The sequence below is a fragment of the Balaenoptera ricei genome, chromosome 12 (genome assembly GCF_028023285.1).
Source record: "Balaenoptera ricei isolate mBalRic1 chromosome 12, mBalRic1.hap2, whole genome shotgun sequence".
Lineage (NCBI taxonomy): Eukaryota > Metazoa > Chordata > Mammalia > Artiodactyla > Balaenopteridae > Balaenoptera > Balaenoptera ricei.
Window position 1 is genome coordinate 69,787,817 of NC_082650.1, and position 23,066 is coordinate 69,810,882.

General features: G+C 43.8%; 1 protein-coding gene across 17 annotated transcripts in view; it reads right to left on the reverse strand.

The window, feature by feature from the left end:
- SPACA1 (sperm acrosome associated 1) overlaps window positions 1-23,066 on the reverse strand; it is a 204,110-nt gene that overhangs the window by 88,054 nt on the left and 92,990 nt on the right. For 5 of the 17 annotated variants that reach the window (XM_059941662.1, XM_059941654.1, XM_059941672.1 and 2 more), the window contains 2 exons: window positions 14,318-14,589; window positions 14,033-14,210 (listed from right to left, as the gene is read on the reverse strand). The exons of 3 other annotated variants lie outside the window; for them this stretch is intronic. The gene's annotated coding sequence lies outside the window, so the exon portion shown is untranslated. Of the gene's footprint in view, window positions 1-11,877; window positions 11,975-14,032; window positions 14,211-14,317; window positions 14,590-15,309; window positions 15,440-23,066 lie in introns of all 17 variants that reach the window. 9 more of the 17 variants (XM_059941658.1, XM_059941661.1, XM_059941660.1 and 6 more) reach the window with 4 other exon arrangements.

Genomic DNA, 23,066 nt, shown 5'->3' on the forward strand with positions numbered 1-23,066 from the left:
CAGGCTGGGAGAAAATGTTTGCTAATTCAATAGATGATAAGGGGCTTGTATCCATAATATTTAAAGAACTCTCAATACTCAATTTAAACATAATCAATTTTTTTAAATGGGCAAAATGTTTGAACAGACACTTCACCGAAAACGATATACAGATGGCAAGCAGAAACAGGAAAGGATGCTCTTCACCATTAATCATTAGGGAAATGCAAATTAAAACCATAATCAGTTACCACTACACATCTATTATAATGTCTGCAGTTAAAAAGACTGACTATACCATGTGTTGGCATGGGAACAATTATGACTCTCACACACTACTGGTGGGAATGTAAAATGGGCAAATTCTTCAGAAAACAGTTTGGCAGTTGCTTAAAAAATTAAACATGCACCTGCTACATGATTCATTCTACTCCTAGGTGTTGACCCAACAGAAATAAAAGCATGTGTTTACAAAGACTTGTACACAAATGTTTATTGCAGCTTTATTTATACTAGCCACGACCTGAAAATAATCCAAATGTTCAACAACAGGTGAATGGACACACCATGGTATAGTCATACAATAAATTACTACTCAGTAATGAAAATGAATGGACTATTGATACAATAACCTGGATGATTCTCAAAATAATTATGGTCAGTGAAATAAACCAGACAAAGAGAATAAGTACCATATGATTCTATTTATATAAAATTCTTGAAAACCTGCAAACTAATCTATAGTGGCTGAAAGCAGATTGGGGCTGTCTAGGGAAACAAAGCAGGGAGAGAGGGAGGAAGGAGGGATTACAAAAAGGCACAGAGCAACTTTGGGGTGATGGATATGTTTATGATTTTGATTGTGATGATGGTTTCATAGGTGCACACATATGTCAGAACTCACAATATTATGCACATTAAATATGTACGATTTATGTCAATAAAGCTCTTTTAAATTGTCTTTGCTCTTGAAACTCAAATGTATTTTCTCTCTTTCCCTCTCTTTTTTCTGTATTAACTCTTCTCTAAGGCAAGGGATACCACCAACTGAATGAAGGAAGGATAAAGTATACAAGGACATTCACAAGGGGAATAAACCTAAGTTTGTATCTCAAAATGCACCATGTTATACAAGCACTGTAGTCCAGTGGAGGGAACATTGGACTAATGGTGGCTAATTGGCTGTGTTACATAGCTTTCCTCTGGGGGGGGGGGGTTCTCTTGGTAGGTATGTATGTCAAACTTCGTTGTAAAAATGTTAGGGGTTGAGGAGCTTGTCCATAGCAAAATTGTGAGGTGAATAAATCTTATCTAAGGTGTCCCTCAATTCCCCTCTTTGGGTGTCTCTTCCCTAATTTTCTATATTACTCTCCCTCCCCTTATATCCTTACTTATCCTCCAATCAAGACCCCCTGCTTTCATGCTTCCACCAACGCACTCACTCCTTCTGAGTATTCTGGCAGACACTGAAAAGTTATATGATAAATGTAGTCTGATTAAGATATTTGTAATTCAATGTGAATCACTACGCCTAGCATAGGGTTTAAGAACATAAATGCTGGAGCCAGGCTGCCTGGGTTCAAATCCCAGCTCCGTCCCTAACTGGCTGTGTAACCTTGGGCATGTTCCTTAACCACTCAGAACCTCAGTGTCTTCATCTGTAAAATAAGCATAATTGTACCTATTTCACGAGTTAGTCATGAGGATGAAATGAATCAATATTTCTAAAGCATTTAGAACAGTATCTGGCACACAGCAAACACTATATAGATATTTCTAAAGTAAATTAATAAATAGGCAGGGACTACAGTTTTAAAATGAGAGAGAATGTTTACATCCAGAAAACTAACTCTTAACAGTGGAGTCTTGTTTCTTGGAAGCCCTGTGGCAGAAATGTCCATCAAGAGATAAAAGCACCTCCCTGGCATGTATCAGATCTCCCCACCCGAGTGCCCACCACTTCAGTCTCTACATCAGCCCACTGTAGGATGCTCAATGCCCATGCTGTGAATCCGAGCAGGTGCTAATGTCACACCTCCTAATTTGGACCAACAGAGATCACTATTGTCTTCAGAGCTGCCAGGGCTCCGATCAACTCAAACCCCTCAAAGACCTAAGCCTAACAGCCACCTGCCTCTCAGCTAAAAACATAGTAAGTCTGCTCCTGTAGAGTCAAGCAATAATAAGCACACATGCTAATTCAGTTCTGAAACCTACTGGGTGAAATCTTAACTCTTTCAAGGATATGTAAACCCAGACTGAAACGCTCATTAAAAACATTTCAAAGCTGTTAATCACAGTGGCTTTTAAAAGGCAGTGGAGCCAGAGCACCAGCTGAAGAGAACCCAAAGTTTCTCAGTGTTATTAATTCCTCCAGTGCCTAAACCCTCTTGAGAAAGAATCTATATCCAGAAGGATTAGAAGATTCTGCCTGCAAATCTATTAACCCAGTACTGACAGGAGTGGGATACACCCTTAGCCATCTTATTATCTTTTTTAAGTTTGTCATTAGAAAGGTTTTCAGGTTTCTGGCTTAGGGGTGTGTCCTTACCCCATAGGAAAGCAAACATAATTTATAACACAGCCAATTTCCATCTGGGTCCTAGGGTCCAAGACCACGGGGACCCCTTTACTCACCATTCTTCCTATAATCCTTTATTGAGTATCTGCTTTGGGAAAATGCTTTGTAGTACAAGCCCGGCCCTTCCAGAGTATAGTAACCATCCCTCCCATGGCCCCATTCTCAAAACCCTGTTGGGGGGAGCGTGGGGGAGAGGAGTAATGTCTCTATGTATGACATACCCCCAGAAACTTCTGATTCAAGCAGCATGGACACCCATACCCAAACCAACCCTTCCAATAGCCAGCTGGTGCCTAATCACATTCTCTTCCATGAAAGTTATAATTGGCAGAGGCTGAATTTAGCTGGTCCTGAGAAAAATACACTGACCTGGGCTGCTGGCCATTTGGTAAATAGAGAGCAAGAGGGAGAGGAGATTGTAAAAGCAGAAAGGAGAACATATAGCCTGTAAGAGACAGCACAGTTTCTGGGTGTAGAGGTTGCCAAGGTAGAGCTCCCCAGAATTCTAGCTGTCCTCTTTACCTGTATTAGTGACATCAACTGTTGGTTTGTGAGCTTAAGGGGGTTCCTGTTCCTGTTGATTAAACAAGTTCTGATTAAAGCTAATAAACCTCAGGACTTGAGGTTTTTAGCCTACGCTATGTCTGGAACTGAAAGATCCAAGGATTGCTCTCTGCTGTATGTAATGTGAGTCCCAGTTTAGGCCTATTCCCTGTTCAGCTTAATGTACCAAGATGTCTGACGGGGCCAACCTACTGTGTATCTGTTTGCATAAGGAGCCTTGTTGCCTCCTGGGAAAGAATTCATCCTAAGGTAAAAGACAATTAAGACATATAAGTTTGGTCCAAAAACAATGCCCAGGACAGAGGAAATGCGGAGCATTTTAGTACAGTAGTGCCTTACTATTGCTGTAATAGAGGCAAAACCCATCCTGAGTCTTCTGATGAGGGGATTGAAATGAAGGCCTGCTTCCAAAAATATGCAAAAAGCAAGCAAACAACAATAGCCAAAAAACAAACAAACAAAAAAACCTCTAATTTGGGGGTACAAAAACACACTATTTTGTTATCCAAGTCATTGAGTAATTCCTACAGTAGGGAAAGGGATGCTTCCCGGTGCTTCAGCAGAAAATCTGGTACAACACACAAGGGTCAAGGTTAGCCACAGTAGTTAGAGCTCTCTGGACAGATATCTGTGGCCACAGCTTGGGGACTGGTGGCCCACATGGACAGGCATCTCCAGCGGTGGCAGGCATCAGCAACCCCCTGCAGGCCATGGGGAAACAGAGAATGCAACATGGTAGCCGTAAGAACTGAGTCCATGATCGCACATGAGAGAGCCCCACAAACCCTCAGCGGTAGGAGAGGGGTTGGAAAGGGAGCTTCAAAAATTTTTTGCAAATCCCATATTGGCTGGTGGGCACTGAAGGTGGAAGAATACTGTTTTAATTGCTGTTGTGACAAACCTCTTTCTCACTTTTGTTTTTTAACCTTAGGCTGTGCGTCCAGAGAAGCAAGGATTCTGTGTGGGAAGCAAGGTTTCCTTTTAATTGTGCTCCCATCTCTGAGGAGTTTTCAGTCCACTTCTCTTCTTCTTGGATTTGATGAACAAGGCCACCCAGACCTTGATCATATTATAAACCTGCCCACCCTGTACCCCCATCACACTTTCTCTCTGAGGACTGAAGTTTCCTAATATATTTTCACCATATTAAAAAGAAAGTGGGGCTTCCCTGGTGGCGCAGTGGTTGAGAGTCTGCCTGCCAATGCAGGGGACACCGGTTCAAGCCCTGGTCTGGGAAGATCCCACATGTCGCGGAGCAACTAGGCCCGTGAGCCACAACTACTGAGCCTGCGCGTCTGGAGCCTGTGCTCCGCAACAAGAGAGGCCGCGATAGTGAGAGGCCCGCGCACCACGATGAAGAGTGGCCCCCACTTGCCGCAAGTAGAGAAAGCCCTCACACAGAAACGAAGACCCAACACAGCCATAAATAAATAAATAAATAAATAAATAAAAATTAAAAAAAAAAAAGAAAAAGAAAAAGAAAGTGTATTTCCATAATGGAAAAGAGCAATGACATATCTAATCAAACCCTTCATAAAATTGGGGTTTCATTAGCACCCTGAAAGTCTCTACCTCCTAAAGGTGGAAATGTGTCTGCCATGAAATAGCAGCATGACAGAGAAAGCCTTCCATTAAACTTAAAACTGGAATCTGAAGTAAATAAGAAACTCGAGAGCATTTGCAATGACATAAATATCTACCTTAGCTCAGACCTCAGTTCAGCAAAGCACCAAGGCCCCTGCTGTCAGCAGGCTGGGTCTTCCTTGCTATGCTAAGCACATGTGGGCGCCAATGTGAAATCTGAATAATGCTTTGAAGGAATATAGCTCATTCTGGGAAGATGAAAGCACTTTGCACACAGCATTATCTCTTTAATTCACACACATCCCCTATGCAAGCAGTAGATAGGAAGTAGGTATTTATTCTGGGTTTCTGACTCTATTAGTGTTGAATGATCTACATATTTATGGGAGCAGATGGACCCCCGGAAAATGAACACAGTGAGAAGAGAAAGATGCAGGACCGAGGTCAGCCGCCGTTAGGGCCACGTGGTGGCCAGTACATGACACTGCTCGTCTACCCTGGGGCAGTGGCACTGAGGAGAGAATGCACGGGCGTGCTCATGAAAAAGCAAATAGTCCAGTTTGCCCGCAGTTATGGGCGTATGCAGAGAAGTAGTCATGATAGAATGAAAAGGAACAAAAGGATCAAAGGAGACATGGTAATGAGAAAAAATAATGGCAAGAAAAGGGGCACTGGGGTCTGAATACAGAGAGCCCCGTATACTCTATGAGCAAAGAGTTTGGACTTAGTTTGGTAAAACATGGGGAGTGGTTGATGGTTTTACAGTAGGGCTTGATATACCAGAACCAACCATAGGAAGACTAACCTGGAAACAGTGAGTAGAGAGTTTGGAAGAGAAAGAAGGACTTTCTAGAATATCAAGAAAGGCCCCGTCCAGACCAGGCTTTGATCTTGAGACCTTGGCTCCTGAAGCACTGGTGACTCGCCCTCTAGCAAGCAACCCCAGAACCACTGAAGGCACTGAATCTTTAGTGCACGAGGCTCTCCACAGAGGAAGGGACGGGAGGGTGCCAGGGCCAGTTTTGTGTGTGTTGGGACCTAGACCTCGTTGCCGTCTCAGGTGGCTGAATTTCGGTCCTCAAATCCCTAGACACTTGGCTACTCTGTGGACAGCCAACCCAAGGAGTCCAGCAGCCTAGCTGGCCTCCTGGCTCTGCCCCACTCTTATCTCTTTTGACATCACTTTTTCTCGTTCCCTCCTTGCCAGCTAATCAACTGAGTCACTTCCTAATAGAGACACAATAGCCCCAACTATGGTACTTAATTCAGCAAATATTTATGAAGCACCCCATGTGCCAGGCATCGTACTACAGATATTGGCAAAATCCCAGTGACCAAGTCCTGGATGCCCTACTCTAGCTGACCCACCGTCTTGTGGATTCAGTTTAAACCACAGACCTCTAAGTGAAAGCTGCTTGAACTGATTAATGCTGAAAAGACTTCATTCAGCAGAGCTAGACAAACTCTGTTCTCTGTGGGCCTGCTTTTTTGTTGTCCTCTGCCTTGCATCTCGTGGGAGCTGAGCTCTGCCCTAGAGGGTGTTTAGCAATATTCTTGGTTTCTATCCACGTACACCAGTAGCTCACCCACTGCCCCGGCTGCGATAATCAGAAAGTTCTCCAGACGTTGCTAAATGTCCCCTGGGGGGAAAAGTCACCCACGGAAGAGAACCACCATTTTAGAGTAACCATACAACTTTATAGATGCTTAACCTTAATCCGTAAGGGAACGTGGGTCCCACATTTCAGCTTCAGTTTCTTTTCCACGTAACTGATCTCTTCACAGAAGGTGCTGCTCTCCAGACCCTAGAAAATGGGGACCTGGGCAAGGAACAGGATCACCAGTGGAAGGGTACCACCTGTACTTCCCAGTCCAAACCAGGCGGAGACAGACTCGGGGAAACACCTGGATGACAGGATGGGCAATGGCCCCCCTCCTTTTCCTCCTGGCTTGATGGCAACAGCCAGAGCTGTAGTCACTCTGACCCCCGCTCACCATGAGTGGAGACAGTCTTCACTGGGAAAGAGGCACTGAAGTCCGTCATCCACTCATGAAGGCCCAGCATGTGAGGGAGGGAGGTATCAGCCTCAGGAGGCTCTTTCTACCTTGGGGGTTTTGCTCTGCTCCCAGGAATACCAAGGGTTTCCAAGCCACTGGGCTCCAAGGCCAAGGTGAGGCGACAGGGATAAGGAGGGGATAGCCACCAAAATAACCACAATTTACGTCTGCATCTTAGGATGTGCGTGCTGAATGTAAAAGAGAAGAAAGATGAATGACGCTTTGGTTCCTCAGAGCCTCATAAAGTTATCAAGGTCCATGATCCATCTTCAGCTTTACTCACTGGCAAAATAAATTTGTCAGTGCTCCTGAAGTGAAAGCAATTCAGGACGACCAATTTAAACTAATCAGACTCACCCGGAGAGAAAGGCAGGAGCCAGGTCAACACTTTATTTGTATTCATATAAAGTGAGCAACATGCCTTCCAGGGCCTGAATATTTATATCTGTTCTCCAGGCTACCTCTTTCTTGATATCAAAGTTCCTAAGGTTTGGTCAACACACAAATGCTTTTAACAAATTTGTTTAACAGATTGTTATTGAGTGCCTTCTATGTGCAAGGATCTATGCTAGCAAATCAGACAGAATGATTTCTGCCCCCTTGGAAGGTACAATCTGGTCAAAATGATAATTATAAGCTTCCTTGTGGGCTAGTAAATCAGAGGAAAAAGTACGAAATTGTGTTAAGGGATGTGTTCAGAGAAAATGCTGATAAGCTATTTTAAAACCACAACAGAAGAGAGACCTGGTCTCTGTCTTTGAACAGCGATGTTTAAGCTCTGATAAATTCCACCTTCGACATGAACTTGCTTATGAATAAAGGCAAATTATCATGCCTCCCTGAGTGGCTGCTTCTCCATTTGTAAAATGAGGTATCAACATCTTTTTCTGCCCTCCCTAGTGAAAAGTTGCTGTAAAGAAAACACATGGGAGAGTCCTTGGTACTGATGAAGGGGCTGGTGGTCAGAGCAGCTGCTTGCATTCTGTTTCATTGCATTTAAGAAATTGGTTTTACATCCCAACTCTGTGTCCAGCCCTCACTTAAGAGGAGGAAACAGGGCTAGTGTAAATACTGCAGGTCAGACTCACGGATTTCTGTGAGTCTGCTGATGTAAAAAATAGGAGCAATTTGTCGTAATACTCGAAAAGATCATTTATTCAAGAGAGGTATATTGAGAGTCTTAGAATGCCAGGAACTATGGGTCTGTTTACAGAAGTAAAAATGGAAGATCTGGGGATCATTCCTGTGGATCCAATAACAAGCCTTCCTCCTGCTGCCTGGTTCCTGTGGATTAGTTGGTTATGGTTGATAAATTGCTAAGTGCATGTAAAGTTCTGTAACATTATTAATTCCGTCGTCCTTCACGAAGAATAAGAGGAAGAGAGAGAGGAAAGCCTATCAGATTGCTCATCCACTAAAATAGCAGAGAAAATGCTTAACACAAACAAAAATAAAGCCCTTTCTCCTCTCACATCCTATTTCCAAATCATTTCAAAGAGTTATTATTAAACTTCAGAAAGTCTTGCAACATAGGAAACGATATTAAATGTCAAAGACCCATTAAGTGCAATTTTGCTGCAATGAAAGGCAACGTAAAGAGGACTAATTCAAGAAGGAAAAAATTCTGGAAGAGAAATTTATTTTAAAGGTCAGTTTTTCTTTAGAAACAACTGAAAACCCTTCCATCGGAAGCATTGGCTGGGCTTTTGTCCAGGTCACGTTCTCCCCTTAATGTTCAGAGTCAGAGAAGACAGCCTTGAGTTCCGAAGGACATGGTTAAGTCACGATGTTTGAAGAAGTGTCACACTATTCTCTTTCTTAAACTACCAACTGCCTTCAGCTTCCGTCAAATGTCATGCTCTCATTGTAGCTTGACAACAAGCTTCTGTCAAGCAGTCACGGGGAAAGGAATGATGCAAGACATAAAAGGGGCCGTAGGCTATGTTTCATTTACTGTACTGTTAGTGGTCCTCAACCAGGGGAAAGTTTGCTCCTCGGGGACATTTGGTAATGTCTGGAGTCATTTTCGGTTGTCACAAATTGGGCGAGGAGTACTACTAGCATCTAGTCAGTGGGGACCAGGGCAGCTAAACACCCCCACCCTAAAATGCCCAAGACACCCCCTCAACCAAGAGTTATCCAACCCAAAATATACACTGAGACGGAGAATCCCTGAGCTATTATGACTCTGTTTTTTTTTTTTTTTTTACCCCAAATGCTGCCCTCTTGATAATGGACTCATATGTTGACAATGGCACGATCCATTGAATGTAAGAGAGCCACATCAAACCCTTTTAATTAATGGACAATTCTAATTAGTTCGTTATCTTCCCCCCCCCCCCCCCCCCTTATTCATTCTTTATTCATCTTGGGTGGAAGCACAAGTAACCACCCATGGATGATACCAGCTCACAGAAAGGAGGGTAAGAATGTTGTTGGACTCAGGCTGTCTGGGCTGCAGTCCAATCAGATTTCAGTATTTTGCATGGCATTCTTACAGCCTCACTTTGCCAGGCATCGGGGAGTTGAAAAACAAGTCCCAGTGGAACATGCTTAAATATATCTCATCGTATGAGAGGAATCACAGAGCACTGGATGATGTAATATTGACTGCCTGTTAGTAAAGAGAATAAGAATGTCCGCCAAGGAAGTAAGCCCCAGAACAGGCGATGACGAGGAAATGATGCGACGGTTGATATAGTGCATGAAGATGTCAAGTTACATGACATGTGGACCGAGGGGCTGCGGCAGCACCTGCAGGGGTTACAGTCGTCTCTTTCCAGACGGGACAGATTTTCCCCTGCAACATTCGAGCCCGTCTATCACACTCTTCTGTTGGATCATCTTTATTTTCGTGTGTCTACATGCCGCCAGCAAGCAACGTGGTCTGAGTCAGAACAAAGCCTTGCTGCCTTCCTTCAGCTCACTGAGAAGGTTTTTATTTCTCTGCCCCGAATTCCATGGAGTCAAATCAATGCTTTCACCATAGTTCATGCTTGTTAATGAGGAAAGAGGCCTATCCCCGTCACCTCAATGAGAATCTCAATAGATTCTCTGCTGTTGTATTCCGCGTATTTACTACTCAGATGTTTTTTTAACTGCTTTACCTCTGAGCAGTACCGTTTAGAGGCAGTTTCCAGGTGTACAAGTCTCTGTCCTCTTCAGCGCATTTCCGCCTCATGGTTTGTCTCCCTCCATTCAATACCTTGTTGACGTTTTCAAGGAGGGGAGAGGGGCCGAGAGGGGAGGGAGCCAAGCCAGTGCATCTCAGTTTATTTACAACCGAGTAAGTCACTGAGCTCTGAGAGCCTGAAGCAAATGCAGGGCCAAGCGTTTGAAGAACAGCCCACTTTGTTCTGACAGCTTTCCTGCATCAGCCATCCTCACAACCAGATCACCATCATAAAAACATCTAGGATTCGGGGAGTTTAACACACACTTTCCCATAACGATTCTCCCCGTAACTCTGTGAGGAAGCAGGTCACCTTCTCACAGATGGTTGGAAGCCTGCGGGTGGAGCTCACCCAACACACCTACTGAATTTGATCCGTGTTAATAATATATCAAGCTTTTTCAGAAAGGTAGAGCATCATTTTTTAAAATTTATTTTATTGGGGCTTCCCTGGTGGCGCAGTGGTTGAGAGTCTGCCTGCCAATGCAGGGGACACGGGTTCGAGCCCTGGTCTGGGAGGATCCCACATGCCGCGGAGTGACTGGGCCCGTGAGCCACAATTGCTGAGCCTGCGCGTCTGGAGCCTGTGCTCCGCAACAAGAGAGGCTGCGATAATGAGAGGCCCGCGCACCGCGATGAAGAGTGGCCCCCACTTGCCGCAACTGGAGAAAGCCCTTGCACAGAAACGAAGACCCAACACAGCCATAAATAAATAAATAAAAATTAAAAAAAAAAAAAAATTTATTTTATTGAAGTATAGTTGATTTACAATGTGTTAATCTCTGCTGTACAGCAAGGTGATATATATATATATATATATATATATATATATATATATATATATACACACACACACACACACATTCTTTTTCATATTCTTTTCCATTCTGGTTTATCACAGGATATTGAATATAGTTCCCTGTGCTATACAGTAGGAACTTGTTGTTTATCCGGAACATCATTTTCTTAAATGCTGTCTCTTTTCTCATCCTAGAACTCCAGAGTTCCCCTGTGGCAACTGTATCCCAAATCTGCCATGCTTCAAAGCTCCAGGGTGTACAAAGAGAACTTCGGAATAAACTTTTCCTGTGAAATTTGACTTAGGGGACTTGGGATTTGAACTCACCTCCTGGACATCTCTCCTTTGCCTCTCAGGCACTGCTTTAGCTCTGCCCTCTCACCTTGGCCTGATGACGGAGCCTCTGGCCCGTCCTGACTGGTCTTCTCCGTACTGGTAGCCGTAGGCATGAGGCCAGTGTTGGTGATGTGAAGGGCTCTCCTTCTATCCGTGACTTGCCCTGAGGCAGTCACATTTTTTTGTCATCTTTTCCCCGGTGTCATATAAATCAACTCCACGTGATAAATACCGAGTATAAACATTGCAGTCACCCCTGAGATTCAACCACCTTCCTTTCTGTCATTATTAATCACTTGTATAAACACAAGTCAACAAACCACTTGTGTTCATGGTAAGGTGGGTTTCTAGACACTTGGCCAACTTAAAAGAGACAGAGAGAAACTCAACCCACATCCTAAAGGAGGAAGCTTCAATAAAAAATTGGATAAAGAAAAACTTTGAAGCAACCACTGAGCCTGTCCCGTAACCCCAGTCAGTCCTGGGTTGGGTGTTCTATGTGTGCTCGTTCATTCAGCTGAGGACAACTGTGAAGCCTAAGTTATCCCTATTTCAGAGAGAGGTCAATAGTTCAAGGTCACCTAGCAGTAAATGACTTGGTCATGACTCAAGCTAGGTTGTGTCTTCTCCATCCCTTCAGGCTGCTTCTCCAAATCAGTGCACTCCAGATGAGACCCAAACCCTCAAACTCTGGGGAACTATGGCAGAACAATACCATTGAGCCCTAGGTTAAGTTCTTATACACGTACATCTCAACAGTGGGACTGGCCATTCCTACCTCTGGATTGATCTGAGGCATGTTACCTGTCTCTGAAGACAAGAAATCTCAACCTCCTGTGTCACGCCAAAGGATAACATGTTAATTCCGGTTACTCAGAGGGCCAGCAATGAACTTCCTTGCCTAGAGAGAAAAGCACAGGTCTGAAAGGTAAGAGATGTCCAAGTTTTGCCCTAACCAGATCCCAGCAAGTCACTTGATCTTGGTGGTCTTGTTTTCCTCTTTGAACAAGTTGGAATTCACTCAATAAATAGTTTCTTAGCATCTACTCTGTGCCAGGTACTATTCTAGATGCTGGAAACATAGCAGTGAACCAGACAAACAAGGTCTCTTCCCTCATGGCCCTTTCATGCTACGGAGGAACAGAAGCAATAAACAAATAAATAAACGTAAGGGTTCCAGAGAATGATAAGACCTTTAAGGACAATAGGCAAAGTGAGGTATTTTAGAGCATGTGTTGGGTTCGGAATAGGGTGAGGGCAGTGATTCTTCAGAGTAGCCAGAGAAGCTTTCTTGGAGAAGAAGGCATTTTAGCTGAGAGTTGTACAGTGAGGAGATAGCCATTTGGAAGAGTACAGTCAGGGGAGAGCAATCCATAGAGGAAACAGTCAATGCAAAGGCCCTGGGGCAGGAACCCTAGTGATGTGTTCAAGACACAGAAAGGAGGTCAGTATGAATAGAACATAGAAAGCAGAATAGGCAAGGTAAAGAGTGGTATAAGATGGCAGGGCCAGATCCTGTGGGGCTTACGGGCCATCGTTAGTAATAATGTTTGCCTTCCTAACCCGACAGCATTACTGTAAAGCTCCGGTTGGATAACACTTGAGATGGGAAGGAAAGTCCTTAAAACAGCTACAGCCTAGACAAAGATTGCGTGGTGCAGCCCTAGGTCCTGTCAGTGTTTTATATTTTCCCCATTTTTTGCCCACGTCTTTATCAATGGCATGTATATACAATCTTTATTAAATTATTCTTACCCTGGGGTTGTTCAATCTGGATGAAGCCAGGGATATTTGGCCCCTGCTTTTCCTTCTGATGCTGTTTTCCGAATATAGAGAGCAATACAAGAACGGGGCATTCATGGAAGGGATGTTACCCCTAAAGGCATCGCAAGCAAGTACAGGGCAAAAACTGCATGGCTTACTTTAGCGGAGAAACAAACCACATATAGCTATTTCATTGTACGTATACCTTTTTTCTTTTTTTTTTTTTTTACCAGATGTTAATGGTTGGTAATTTGGGAAAGAAAGAAAAACCTTAGGAGAAGAGATAACTTCTCCATATCCTCTGACTTCTGATGAAGTTAAAATGCACGTGCGGACAAAAAAACAGGCAGGCTGCCCTCTGTACCCATGAAGGACCACAAAAGAGAATCCAGGCTGCCGGAGAATGCCAACAGAGCTCTGGGAACATGGAAGTTCATTAAAAATGTAAAATAAATATGACGATTACATGTGGTTGTCTTTGGGGCATTTCGCCTTGGACCTCAAACGTGTTGGAAAACAGTACTGCAAATGCCATAATTATTTTAAGATACAAAATGATTTAAATTGCCTAATGAATGCAGACCCTGACAGCAGCCTGCATAAGCCTGAATTTATTAGCATGTTGGCGGGGGGGGGGGGGGGGGGAGGGGTGGTCGGAAACAGCTTTATTTATTAGCAGCAGCATCTGCACTTTGTTCTCCTCCTCGGCCCCTTCAAAGACAGAATGTCCAAGAGAGCATGATCATCTAGAGGCAAAATACACCTTCACATCCATTAGTGCAATTAATTCTCATCACTGGCATGTGTTGCTGTTATCTTGCCTACCTTCCCTGTATTTTATCTACAAGAAAGCTACACTCACGGAGGTTAACTGTCTTGCCTGAGATCACACAGCCCGAAATGGTACAGTCACTTAATCTAGTTCTTCGGTTTAGTAATCCTCCCTCCATGATTTCATGCCGATGCAATATTACCAGTTAGCAGCTTGATCTCAAGTGATGGGTCCTGTTAGAAGGGAGATTTTTTTTTTTCAACTTGGTGTCTAGCAGTTTCCAGGAATAAAGAGAATCTGTGTAGAAGAGCAGCTCTGTACATAGAAGCCTTTGCTGATTCATCAATGTGTCAGATCAGTTTTTGCCAAGGACACTCTTTCTCCCCTCCCTTTCCCTTTCCAGCCTTTTACTGGCAAACTGACCTTGCCATGGTTTTGAAACCGACATTAGCCGTCATCTTTCTCCAAGGGCAACAGGTCTTGCAAAGGTAATGGAGTTCCGCAGCAGCTGTCTCCGTTTGCAGGCTCCTGAATGAGAGGCTATCTCGGCCACCTCTTTGTTCTCCGAGAATCCTTGTATTATGGTTGTTGTGATTATTTTCTAGTAGAGGATGGAGATTACAGCCATTTGAGACAGTGCCAGAAAAACATGTTTTCTTTCATTTCGCGATCATTAACCTTACCAATGAACATTTACTGAGTACTTACTGATGCATGATACCAAATCGACTTTGTTTTCCGTTCTATTCCAGGGACTGTAGCTCTGAGATTGATGCTGGTTAGAAGGCTGTAAGTCTGTAAACCGAGGAGGAAGTCAAGATGCCAGCATGAGATGACAACCCCAACTTCTGAGCAAGATGCCCCCAAGAAGAACGTGACGGAGAACCGTGGCCAGGCCAGCTCTGATCCCACCCAGTGAAACCTCAGAAGACTTGATCGGCTTTTTCATTTGGGGTTGTTTGGGGAAGGCTGGACTAATCCTAGAGAATAGGGAGTGAAGAACATCAGGAAACTGACACCCAGTTTCATACCAAAGGGAGCATCACATCTTCTCTATCCCAGGGAGCAAAAACTCTATCAGTCTTCCACTCTCTGCCTGCTTTCTCTGGGACCCGCGCACAAGCCTGTCATTCCTGGTGGTTTCTCTAGCACCATCGCATCCAGGAGGGAAGATTTCGTATTCATTATCTCCCCGGGAGGCCTGGCCAAGAAGTTAGGCAGCTCTGAGGGATGGGAAAGGGACCCAGACTTCTGCAGAAAGAATGAGCCTTCCTTATCCAAGCAACCCATGCAAGGAAATCAGCCTTTGCACAATACCCATTCCTGGAATTGCAGATGCCAGATGATTAATTGCTTCATTTCTCCCTCTTCATTTGAAAATTATTTCAGCTGGGATGTTTATTTTAACCCCCAGGTTATATCTCGTCTTTTCCCTAATACGACTAGAAACAACTGAATTTATTTAGAGAATAGAATCACAAATATTATGAATTTAAAGAGGCCCAGCGGTATGGTATCATCGCCCATGTTCCCAGATATACCTGATTTCAAAAGGGCAAACCTAGACAGTTCAGCTCAGTAAATATATAACAAGTCTATATTAGACTCAGGGCAATAAAAATATACTAAATTCCTACCGTATTCTGAAAACTATGCTAGGCTAACAAAGGTGAGGATCTTAAGTCACTTGAGGAACTCACACTCGGTGGGAGGTTATACTTTCAATGTAGCAGAGTTGGCTATACAGTTGATGAAGAAGAAGAGCATGAAGGGGGAACACTACACTCAGCCCTCGAGTCTGGGGAGACTTCCTGGAGTTGAGTTGGGTCCCTAAAGACAAGTAGAAATAAGTCAGTAAAGGAGGATATAAAGGGCACTGCAGAGAACAGTGTGAGCAAAAGCAAGACATGGGTGACAAGTTGGTACTCGATAAGTAATACACGAAGTTGAGTGTCACCAGAGCATAAGTGCAAGACAGGGACGTAGGACCTTGTAAATAGTGCTAAGTAGCTTGGATTTTATTCTGTGGGCAGCAGAGAACTGTAACTGAAAGTGGGGTCCGGCTGCTCTCCACTCAAAAGCCAATAAAGAGGCCAGGTTGGTGGGAAGGAAAGTTTGCTCTATTTTGAATGCTGGCAACCGGGGGGTTGGGGGGGGGGACTCCTGTCCAAAGGCCGACTCTCCATCCCGCACCCCCAACCCCTGCCCACGACCAGTGGGCAAGAGCTTTTCTAGGATGAGGGAGGGGCTACACGTAGAAACAGTGCAGTCAGCTCTGACAGTCATCTTGAAATTGGTCATGCGGTGGTCTGACCAGCGTCATCTTGATTATTTTAAGTACAGTTAATCTTCAGTTCCAGGGTCAGTTTGTTCCCACTTCCTTGAGGCCAGTTCTCAGAATTGTGGCAGCTTAAGTCTGGTCATCATGTAGTTAACTTCTTCCACCTGGTGGGAGTTTTAGTATCTATAAAACAGCTCACAAGCTCACAGGATATGGCTCAGAATATTATCTGTAGCTCTTGAGAAGGAACTAAAGGTCCTTGACTTGGCTTACTCACTAAACTATTATTGTTTTGTCCTGTCTGACTGCTTTTCTTGCTTCCGCATTTTCTCCCTTCTCTGATTAAACTTATTTGTTGGCTAAAGTTTTTCCACAGGCAAAAGGCAGGTGGAGGACATGGGGGGCAAGGACCACAGGGTGCTGCTCCATTTCAGAACCACTGTAGGGACTTGGTAGGAGAGCAGAGTAGTCAGAGCCCTACGTTAGATGGATTCCCTAACTGATATGGAGGATGGATTTAAGAGAGGCAAGACAAGTTGGCATAGGGTACCTCTCACTGGTGGTACATATTAGAATCATCTGCAGAATAGTTTAAACTCTATATTTCGTCAACTTACCCCAGATTTTTTTTTTTTAAATATGCATTTTTTAACACACTCCAGAGATTCTGAAATATACCCTCAGCCAAGGACCACTAATTGGGAGATTACATTGTAATAGTCCAGATGAAAATGATTAGGACCTGAACTAGGACCATGAGAGTAGGAAAGAGGTGAAGAGACAGAGTTGAGAACTATTTTATAAATGTAATCAACAGAATCTATTTATTTATTCATTTATTCATTCAACAAGTATGAAGCCAGGCACTGTGCAGGATAGTAAAAACTCAATCATGAAAAGGACTCAGTCCCTGCTATTAAAGATTGTATAGTCTAGTGCAGAATTTCTGCAACACATAACTAATCTTTTTAGCAACAGGAAAATAAGCAAAGAAAAAATTCCTGAGATTGTCACCGTGAACCCGCCCTGACATGGATTTGCAGCTTGGGTGGCCCAGGGAGCTTCAAAGAATTTGGTTTAGACACCAGGCAGAACAACAGTAAATCCTCTTTAGAGAAACACTTTTTTGGGGAGCCTCAAAGAACCTCTACAGATAGTTTTTTCAAGAACAATGAGCAATATACAATTAAAATAATAAAGTAAAAATATAAATAAAGCAAGCACATAGGAAACAGACTACAGAAATAGACTTGTAAAGACTTCAGATATTAGACATTCAGAACATTTATATATTCATTCTCTCAAAACTATGGAATCTGTATTTAAACACATAAAAGAAAAGCTTGAAAATAACATCAGGGACAGGAAACTGTAAAAAGTGACCAGCCAGATGTATAAGGGCTCATTTGAAATAAAAAAATACAGTAACCAAATGAAAAACTCAGTGGACCATTTTAACAGTAGAACAAACAGAGATGAAGAGAGAATTTCTGAACCGAAAGATAAGAAGTTATCTATAAGGGGACAGCAATTTTTTTTCTGTAGAGCCAGAGAATAAATATTTTAGGCCTGAAATCCATATACTCTGTCACAACTACCCTGTCACAGACAATATGTAAGCAAAAGGGCGTGGCTGTATTCTAATAGAACTTTATCTACAAAAGCAGGCAGGGGGACAGATGTGGTCCATAGGCAGTAGTCTGCCAACCCCTGGAGTCTAAAAATGAAGCCTAGAAAAGAGAAACATTTGCAAAATAAGTAACAGATGTTAAGAAACAAGGAAGACAGAAAGATGTCCGACATGTTGAACAAGTGTTCCTGAAAGAAAGTGAAAAGACAATGGGGCAGAAGCAGTATTTGAAGACATGACTGAGAATTTTCCAGAACTGATGAGACAGTTTACTGATTGACAAAGCCCAGCAAATCCCAAGTAGAATAAATAAAAAGAAAATCACACCTAGATCCACATCATGAAACCGAAGACAAAAAAACTAACGTGCAAGCAACAGAGACACACAGACATAGCACACCTCCAGGGACCCCGGATGTACACTAGAACGCAAATGAGCTCCTGGAGTTGTGTGAGGTGAGAGCCCTGATCAAGCTGATAGCTGATTTCTTAACAGCAATGCAGGACACCAAAAATAGGGGCAGTAAAAACCTACTTTGAGGTCCGAGAGCATCTGGCACAGTGCTGTACAGGTGATTGGGGAGCTAATCCCGGATTTGGGGGGACAATGAGGCTTGTATAATTTGGGGACCTTCTTTCTAAAAAACAATGCAAAATTACAAATAGAAGATTAACTACAAGCAAATGGATGAGGCCTGTTCAAGTGAGAGGCCCTGAAGTCTGAGCTTTATCGGCTTCATGGTGAATCCACCTCTGTAGGTGCAGCATGTTCTTCCTTTCCAGTGTCCCAGCTCTTTTCCTCCAGCATCAGCCTTTTCCCAACATGGGCAGCAGAATGCGTTGCTCATCCCGGGCATGGCCTTGGAAAGCTGACCCAGTGCTCTTTATTGCCCCATCCTTGTTCAGAGATCTTCTGAGTCAGACCAGAGGAGATTCTTAAACCTGAGTCTCTAGCACATCGCCGGGGCCTAAAAGCCAGTGGGGTTCAGAAGTTCTGAACAAACTATAAAGCATTTGTAAACATATGCGTATACTGACCCGAGGCTTGTGCATGCCTGTGTACCTCATTTGATCTATTCAGTGATACTTTTCATGTTAAAAGAGAATAGCTTGAATTCTTTTCCTACTTCTGCATACCCAGTACCCTCTGCCCTCATCCAGGCTCTCATCTCATCACTTCCCAGCATCCAGACTGGTCTCACCACCCTCATTCTCCACCAAAACTTACCTTCCCTAAATCCAGTCTCTACAACAGTTTTTCTCAACCACAAGCCAAGGGATACAGTCAGCGTGCAAAGCAATAAATCTCCACCCCTGTAAATATCTCCCTCTGGTTCAAAAGATGGGGCAATACCTGGGCCATCTCCGTTGTTCCTCCATTGCCTAGAGCTCCCCGGTGGCCAGCACCTCACTGGGACCCCTGAAGAATATGCCTGCTTCCCAGGGAATCCACACCTGCTACTGCTGTTGCTGCCAAGCAAGCCACACTTCAGTGGAGCCCACCAGTGGGAGGTGAAGGAGACACAGCCCTGCACCCCAGAGAGGCCTGGGAGATCCACCCTATGTGATCTAGTTCAGAATTGCCTTATGATCTGGACTTCCCTGGTGGTCCAGTGTTTAAGAATCCATGCTTCCAATGCAGGGCACACGGGCTCGATCCCTGGTCAGGGAACTAAGATCCCACCTGCCACATGGCGTGGCCAAAAATTACAAAAAAAAAAAAAAAAGAACTGCCTCATGAGTGCACCCTGGTCACTTACTATCAAGCACAGACCTGCCCTGTGCAGCCCAAAGAAGCCGCCATTTGCTCTCTGTGTCTAGCACTTTTGTTGCACCTACTTTCCTTCCTTGGGGCATTGTGGACTATGGGGGCCTGGGAGCAGTCGCCCTGCCTCCCGTGTTCTCTTAAGTTCATTCTCCCCACTCCACTCCTCTCATCTGAGAATCCAATGCCCTCGCTTTTTTCTAGAGAGAGTGAGGACTTGCCTTATAAGCTGATCAGCCTGGGCTCTCTCCAGCTCAAGGGGTAGCTTCTTCAAGATCACCCAGATACCTGGACGTTTGAAGGAAAGTTCCTCCCTGATTGGTTAATGCTACACATCTGTTATACAAGATCTTTCTTCAGGAATCCATGGCTTATACAATGTGATATGCCAATTACATCTCAATAAAACTTGAAAAAGAAAAAATATACGGGTATATGTACATGATATCTTTATCATTTCTTTTACTTCTGAATGTTTTAGATGAATTTATGATAAAAGGTGAGATTTTTTAAATTCAGCCTGATGATCTTCACCTTTTGATCAGATCATTAGAACATTTACACACACGAGAATTATCAAAATATCTGGTATATAGCTTTACCATACATCTTATCATTTCTAGTTGCCCTCACCCATTTCTTGTTTCCTTTTTTCATTCCTTGCCTCATTTTAGAGTAATTACTTCTGGTATTACATTTTTCAATCTTTCTTTGTATGGAAATTACACATTTTATTTTTCTTATCTCATGGCTATATATAAAATTATAACATGCAAAATTATCAAATTTAAGCTTAAAAAGAAGAATCCATGGACATTTATTAATTTAGAAAATGAGCGCCTCTGGCTAACTTTGAAGCCCCCCTGCTCTGACTGCGCCCTCCCTTTCCACACTTGCCTGCCAGAGCCCAGGTCTGAAGCGGCCGCTCCCCAGCCCTACTGGCGCCTCTCTCTTCTCACGTCCTTTCTCCTTCCTAGAATTGCTCACGTGTTTCCCTCCCCAGCTCCTATCCTCTTAGCCAAACCCTTTCCACCCACCCCAAAGCTCCTCTATTCCTCAGAGGTCCCCTGACCCTCTAGCTGCTCTTGACCTTGCATTTACTGCTGGAGCATTTGTAGTCCCTGTTGTAGAATATGTTACTTTGCAACTGTGGTTCTCAACCCTGACTGGGGTATTTTTAAATAATATATATCCTTGGGCCCTTACCTTGGAAAATCCTTATTCTGGAGAGTTTGGGAGCTTTGGAAAGCTCCCTGGGTGATTCTGATGTACAGCCAAGGATGAGAAACACGTCTTTAGAAACACGCTATCTTGTGATTTTATGTAATTGTCTTTCATGTCTAAGCCTTGTTTTCCCAAATAGACTGTAAATTTATCAAATACAGAAGCTATCGCTATAATTTTTCTGTACCTTTCACATAGTCTTGTCTACCAGGCATAAGTAGGTGCTCAGTGGCAACTTAAATGACGAACTGATTGATTTAGCATGATGTCGGATACTGAGCTCTTGGATAGGAAGGAGGAAACCTGAGATCTGCTCCTGACTCTGTAACTCACAAGCCACTATCCTCTCTGGATTTCTGCTTCCTCATTTGTAAAATGAGGGTGATAATTAGGTTTTCAAACTCCTCGGAGTTTAAGGAAATAGTAGAAGCTCATGAGTTGTTTTCAATATTTCAAAAAGCCATAGAAACTTATGGATTTCATATCAATTAGCAGATTAGTAATCTATCAAAATACACATAGATGAATGACAGGTGAGAAGAAATAATAAAAGGAATCTTTAGTTTGAAAAGGTTTAAAAGTACTCTGAAAATTATAGGACTCCATGCTTTGGTTTGCTCAATGTTTAGGATCCAGATCCCCTGGGAGAGAGAGTAGAACAGAGTAAAGTAAGAAATTTGGAGTTAGACTGACTTGGGTTCAAATCCCAACTCCACCACCACTAGCTGTGTTACCTGGAGCAAGTTTTCTTCTCTGAGCCTGTTCCTTCATCTGGAAAGTCGACATATTGATAGTACTTACTCTATGGAGTAGTAGCTCCATAGAGCTGTTATAAGAATAAATAAATTGATACACGGAAAGCCTTTAATGCATTGTCTGGCACATAGCAAGTGCTCAATAAATGTTACTGGGAATATACCTGGTGTGCTAGTCTGCTCAGGCAGCCAAAAATAATACCACAGACTGGATGGCTTAAACAAGGGACACTTATTTGGTCACAGGTCTGGAAGGTGGAAGTCCAAGATCAAGGTTACTGCAAATTCAGTTCTTGGTGAGAGTTGTCTTCCTGGCTTGTAGATGGACACCTTCCTCCTGTATGCCCACATGGCCTGTCCTCTGTGTATGGGCAAGGAGAAGGAGAGAGAACAAGCTTTCTGGTTATTCTTCTTATAAGGACACTAATCTTATTGGATCAGGGCCCCACCCTTATGACCTCATTTAACCCTAATTACTTCCTTAGAGGCCCCATCTCCACTCTGGTTGAAGCCACACTGGGGGTTAAGGCTTCAACATATGAATTTGTGGGTAGAGGGGGGAACAAACATTTCAGTCCATAACACCTGAATGAGAAAAACACTCAGAGCCAATGCCAAGGAGAGAAAGGAGAGTCAAAGAAGTCACAAGAAATATTTCTCTCAAGAAACGATCTGTCTCCTAGGCTGGGGAGGTTCATAACAGGTTTTGGAACAGCCCTTCAGCTCCAGAACCAACCAATGTGTTTGACAGCAGTCACTGTGGTGCAGCCTGCATCATGGAACATGGGACTGGGGTGGGGGAACCCAACCGTTCCCAGGGCCAGGCTTCTCCCACCTCTGTGCACATTTACATCATTGGGAGGATGGGATAAAGTGCCAATTCCCAGGCCCCACCACCAGAGATTCTGAGTCGGTCAGGAGACTTCTGCATTTATAACAAATCCACAAAAATACTGCTCTAAGGAAATTATTCTAGAAGAAAAACTCAGAGCCCAAGTGGAGAGGAGGAGGGAAGCTGACTATGATGCTTCTGCCTGCTGGGGTGGAAGCAGGTGTGTGTGATCAGGAAATTCACTGTCAAGAGGCAGAGGGCGGGGTGGGGGGAGGACCAGGCAAGCTGGCTGGGCAAGGATAGGGCACACAGTGGGGGTAGGGGACCAGAGGGGGGAATGATACGTGGATGACTACCTTCAGAGGAAGCCAGCCCTGGAGAGCCGGGGGTTGTGGGGTGATGTTCGGGTGCCTGTGGTCAGCTGCAGGAACCTAGGGGTCCTGAGATCTGTTGGGGTGAGTAGATCAATCACAGAGAGCCCCCACCTTTGGCTTCCTTCCGGTTGGCTTTGTTTGCTTCTAGACTAACTTTTTTTCCTGTTACCATCAACCCAAGTAACTTAGAGGCACTACTGATTATCATATGAAGTCCAGGGCTTGAGGGTGCTAACGAATATGGTGCGGGCCCAGCATTGCTACAGTGGCATCTGGTGTCTAGACTGAAAAGAGGCAACATGACCCGAGAAGAGGAAGCCCCTGTTTTCACAAAGACAGTTAGCTTCCCTTGACTACTTTTTAAAATTATTTTTCTGTTCTTGTCAATCTGTTGTTAGATGCACCTCTCCCCAGATGATTGAATGCCATGATCACAGGCAAGACAAATGTTTGATGGTTTGGTGGATTGTCATATGCATGACACAAACCTTGTTTGCCTTTCCTGAAACTTATTTCTGCAATCACTGCGAGTCTAGGTCATATTGAGAGAGAATTCTCAGCCCAGTACTTTACCCTGGTTTCCTAGCCATTAGGGT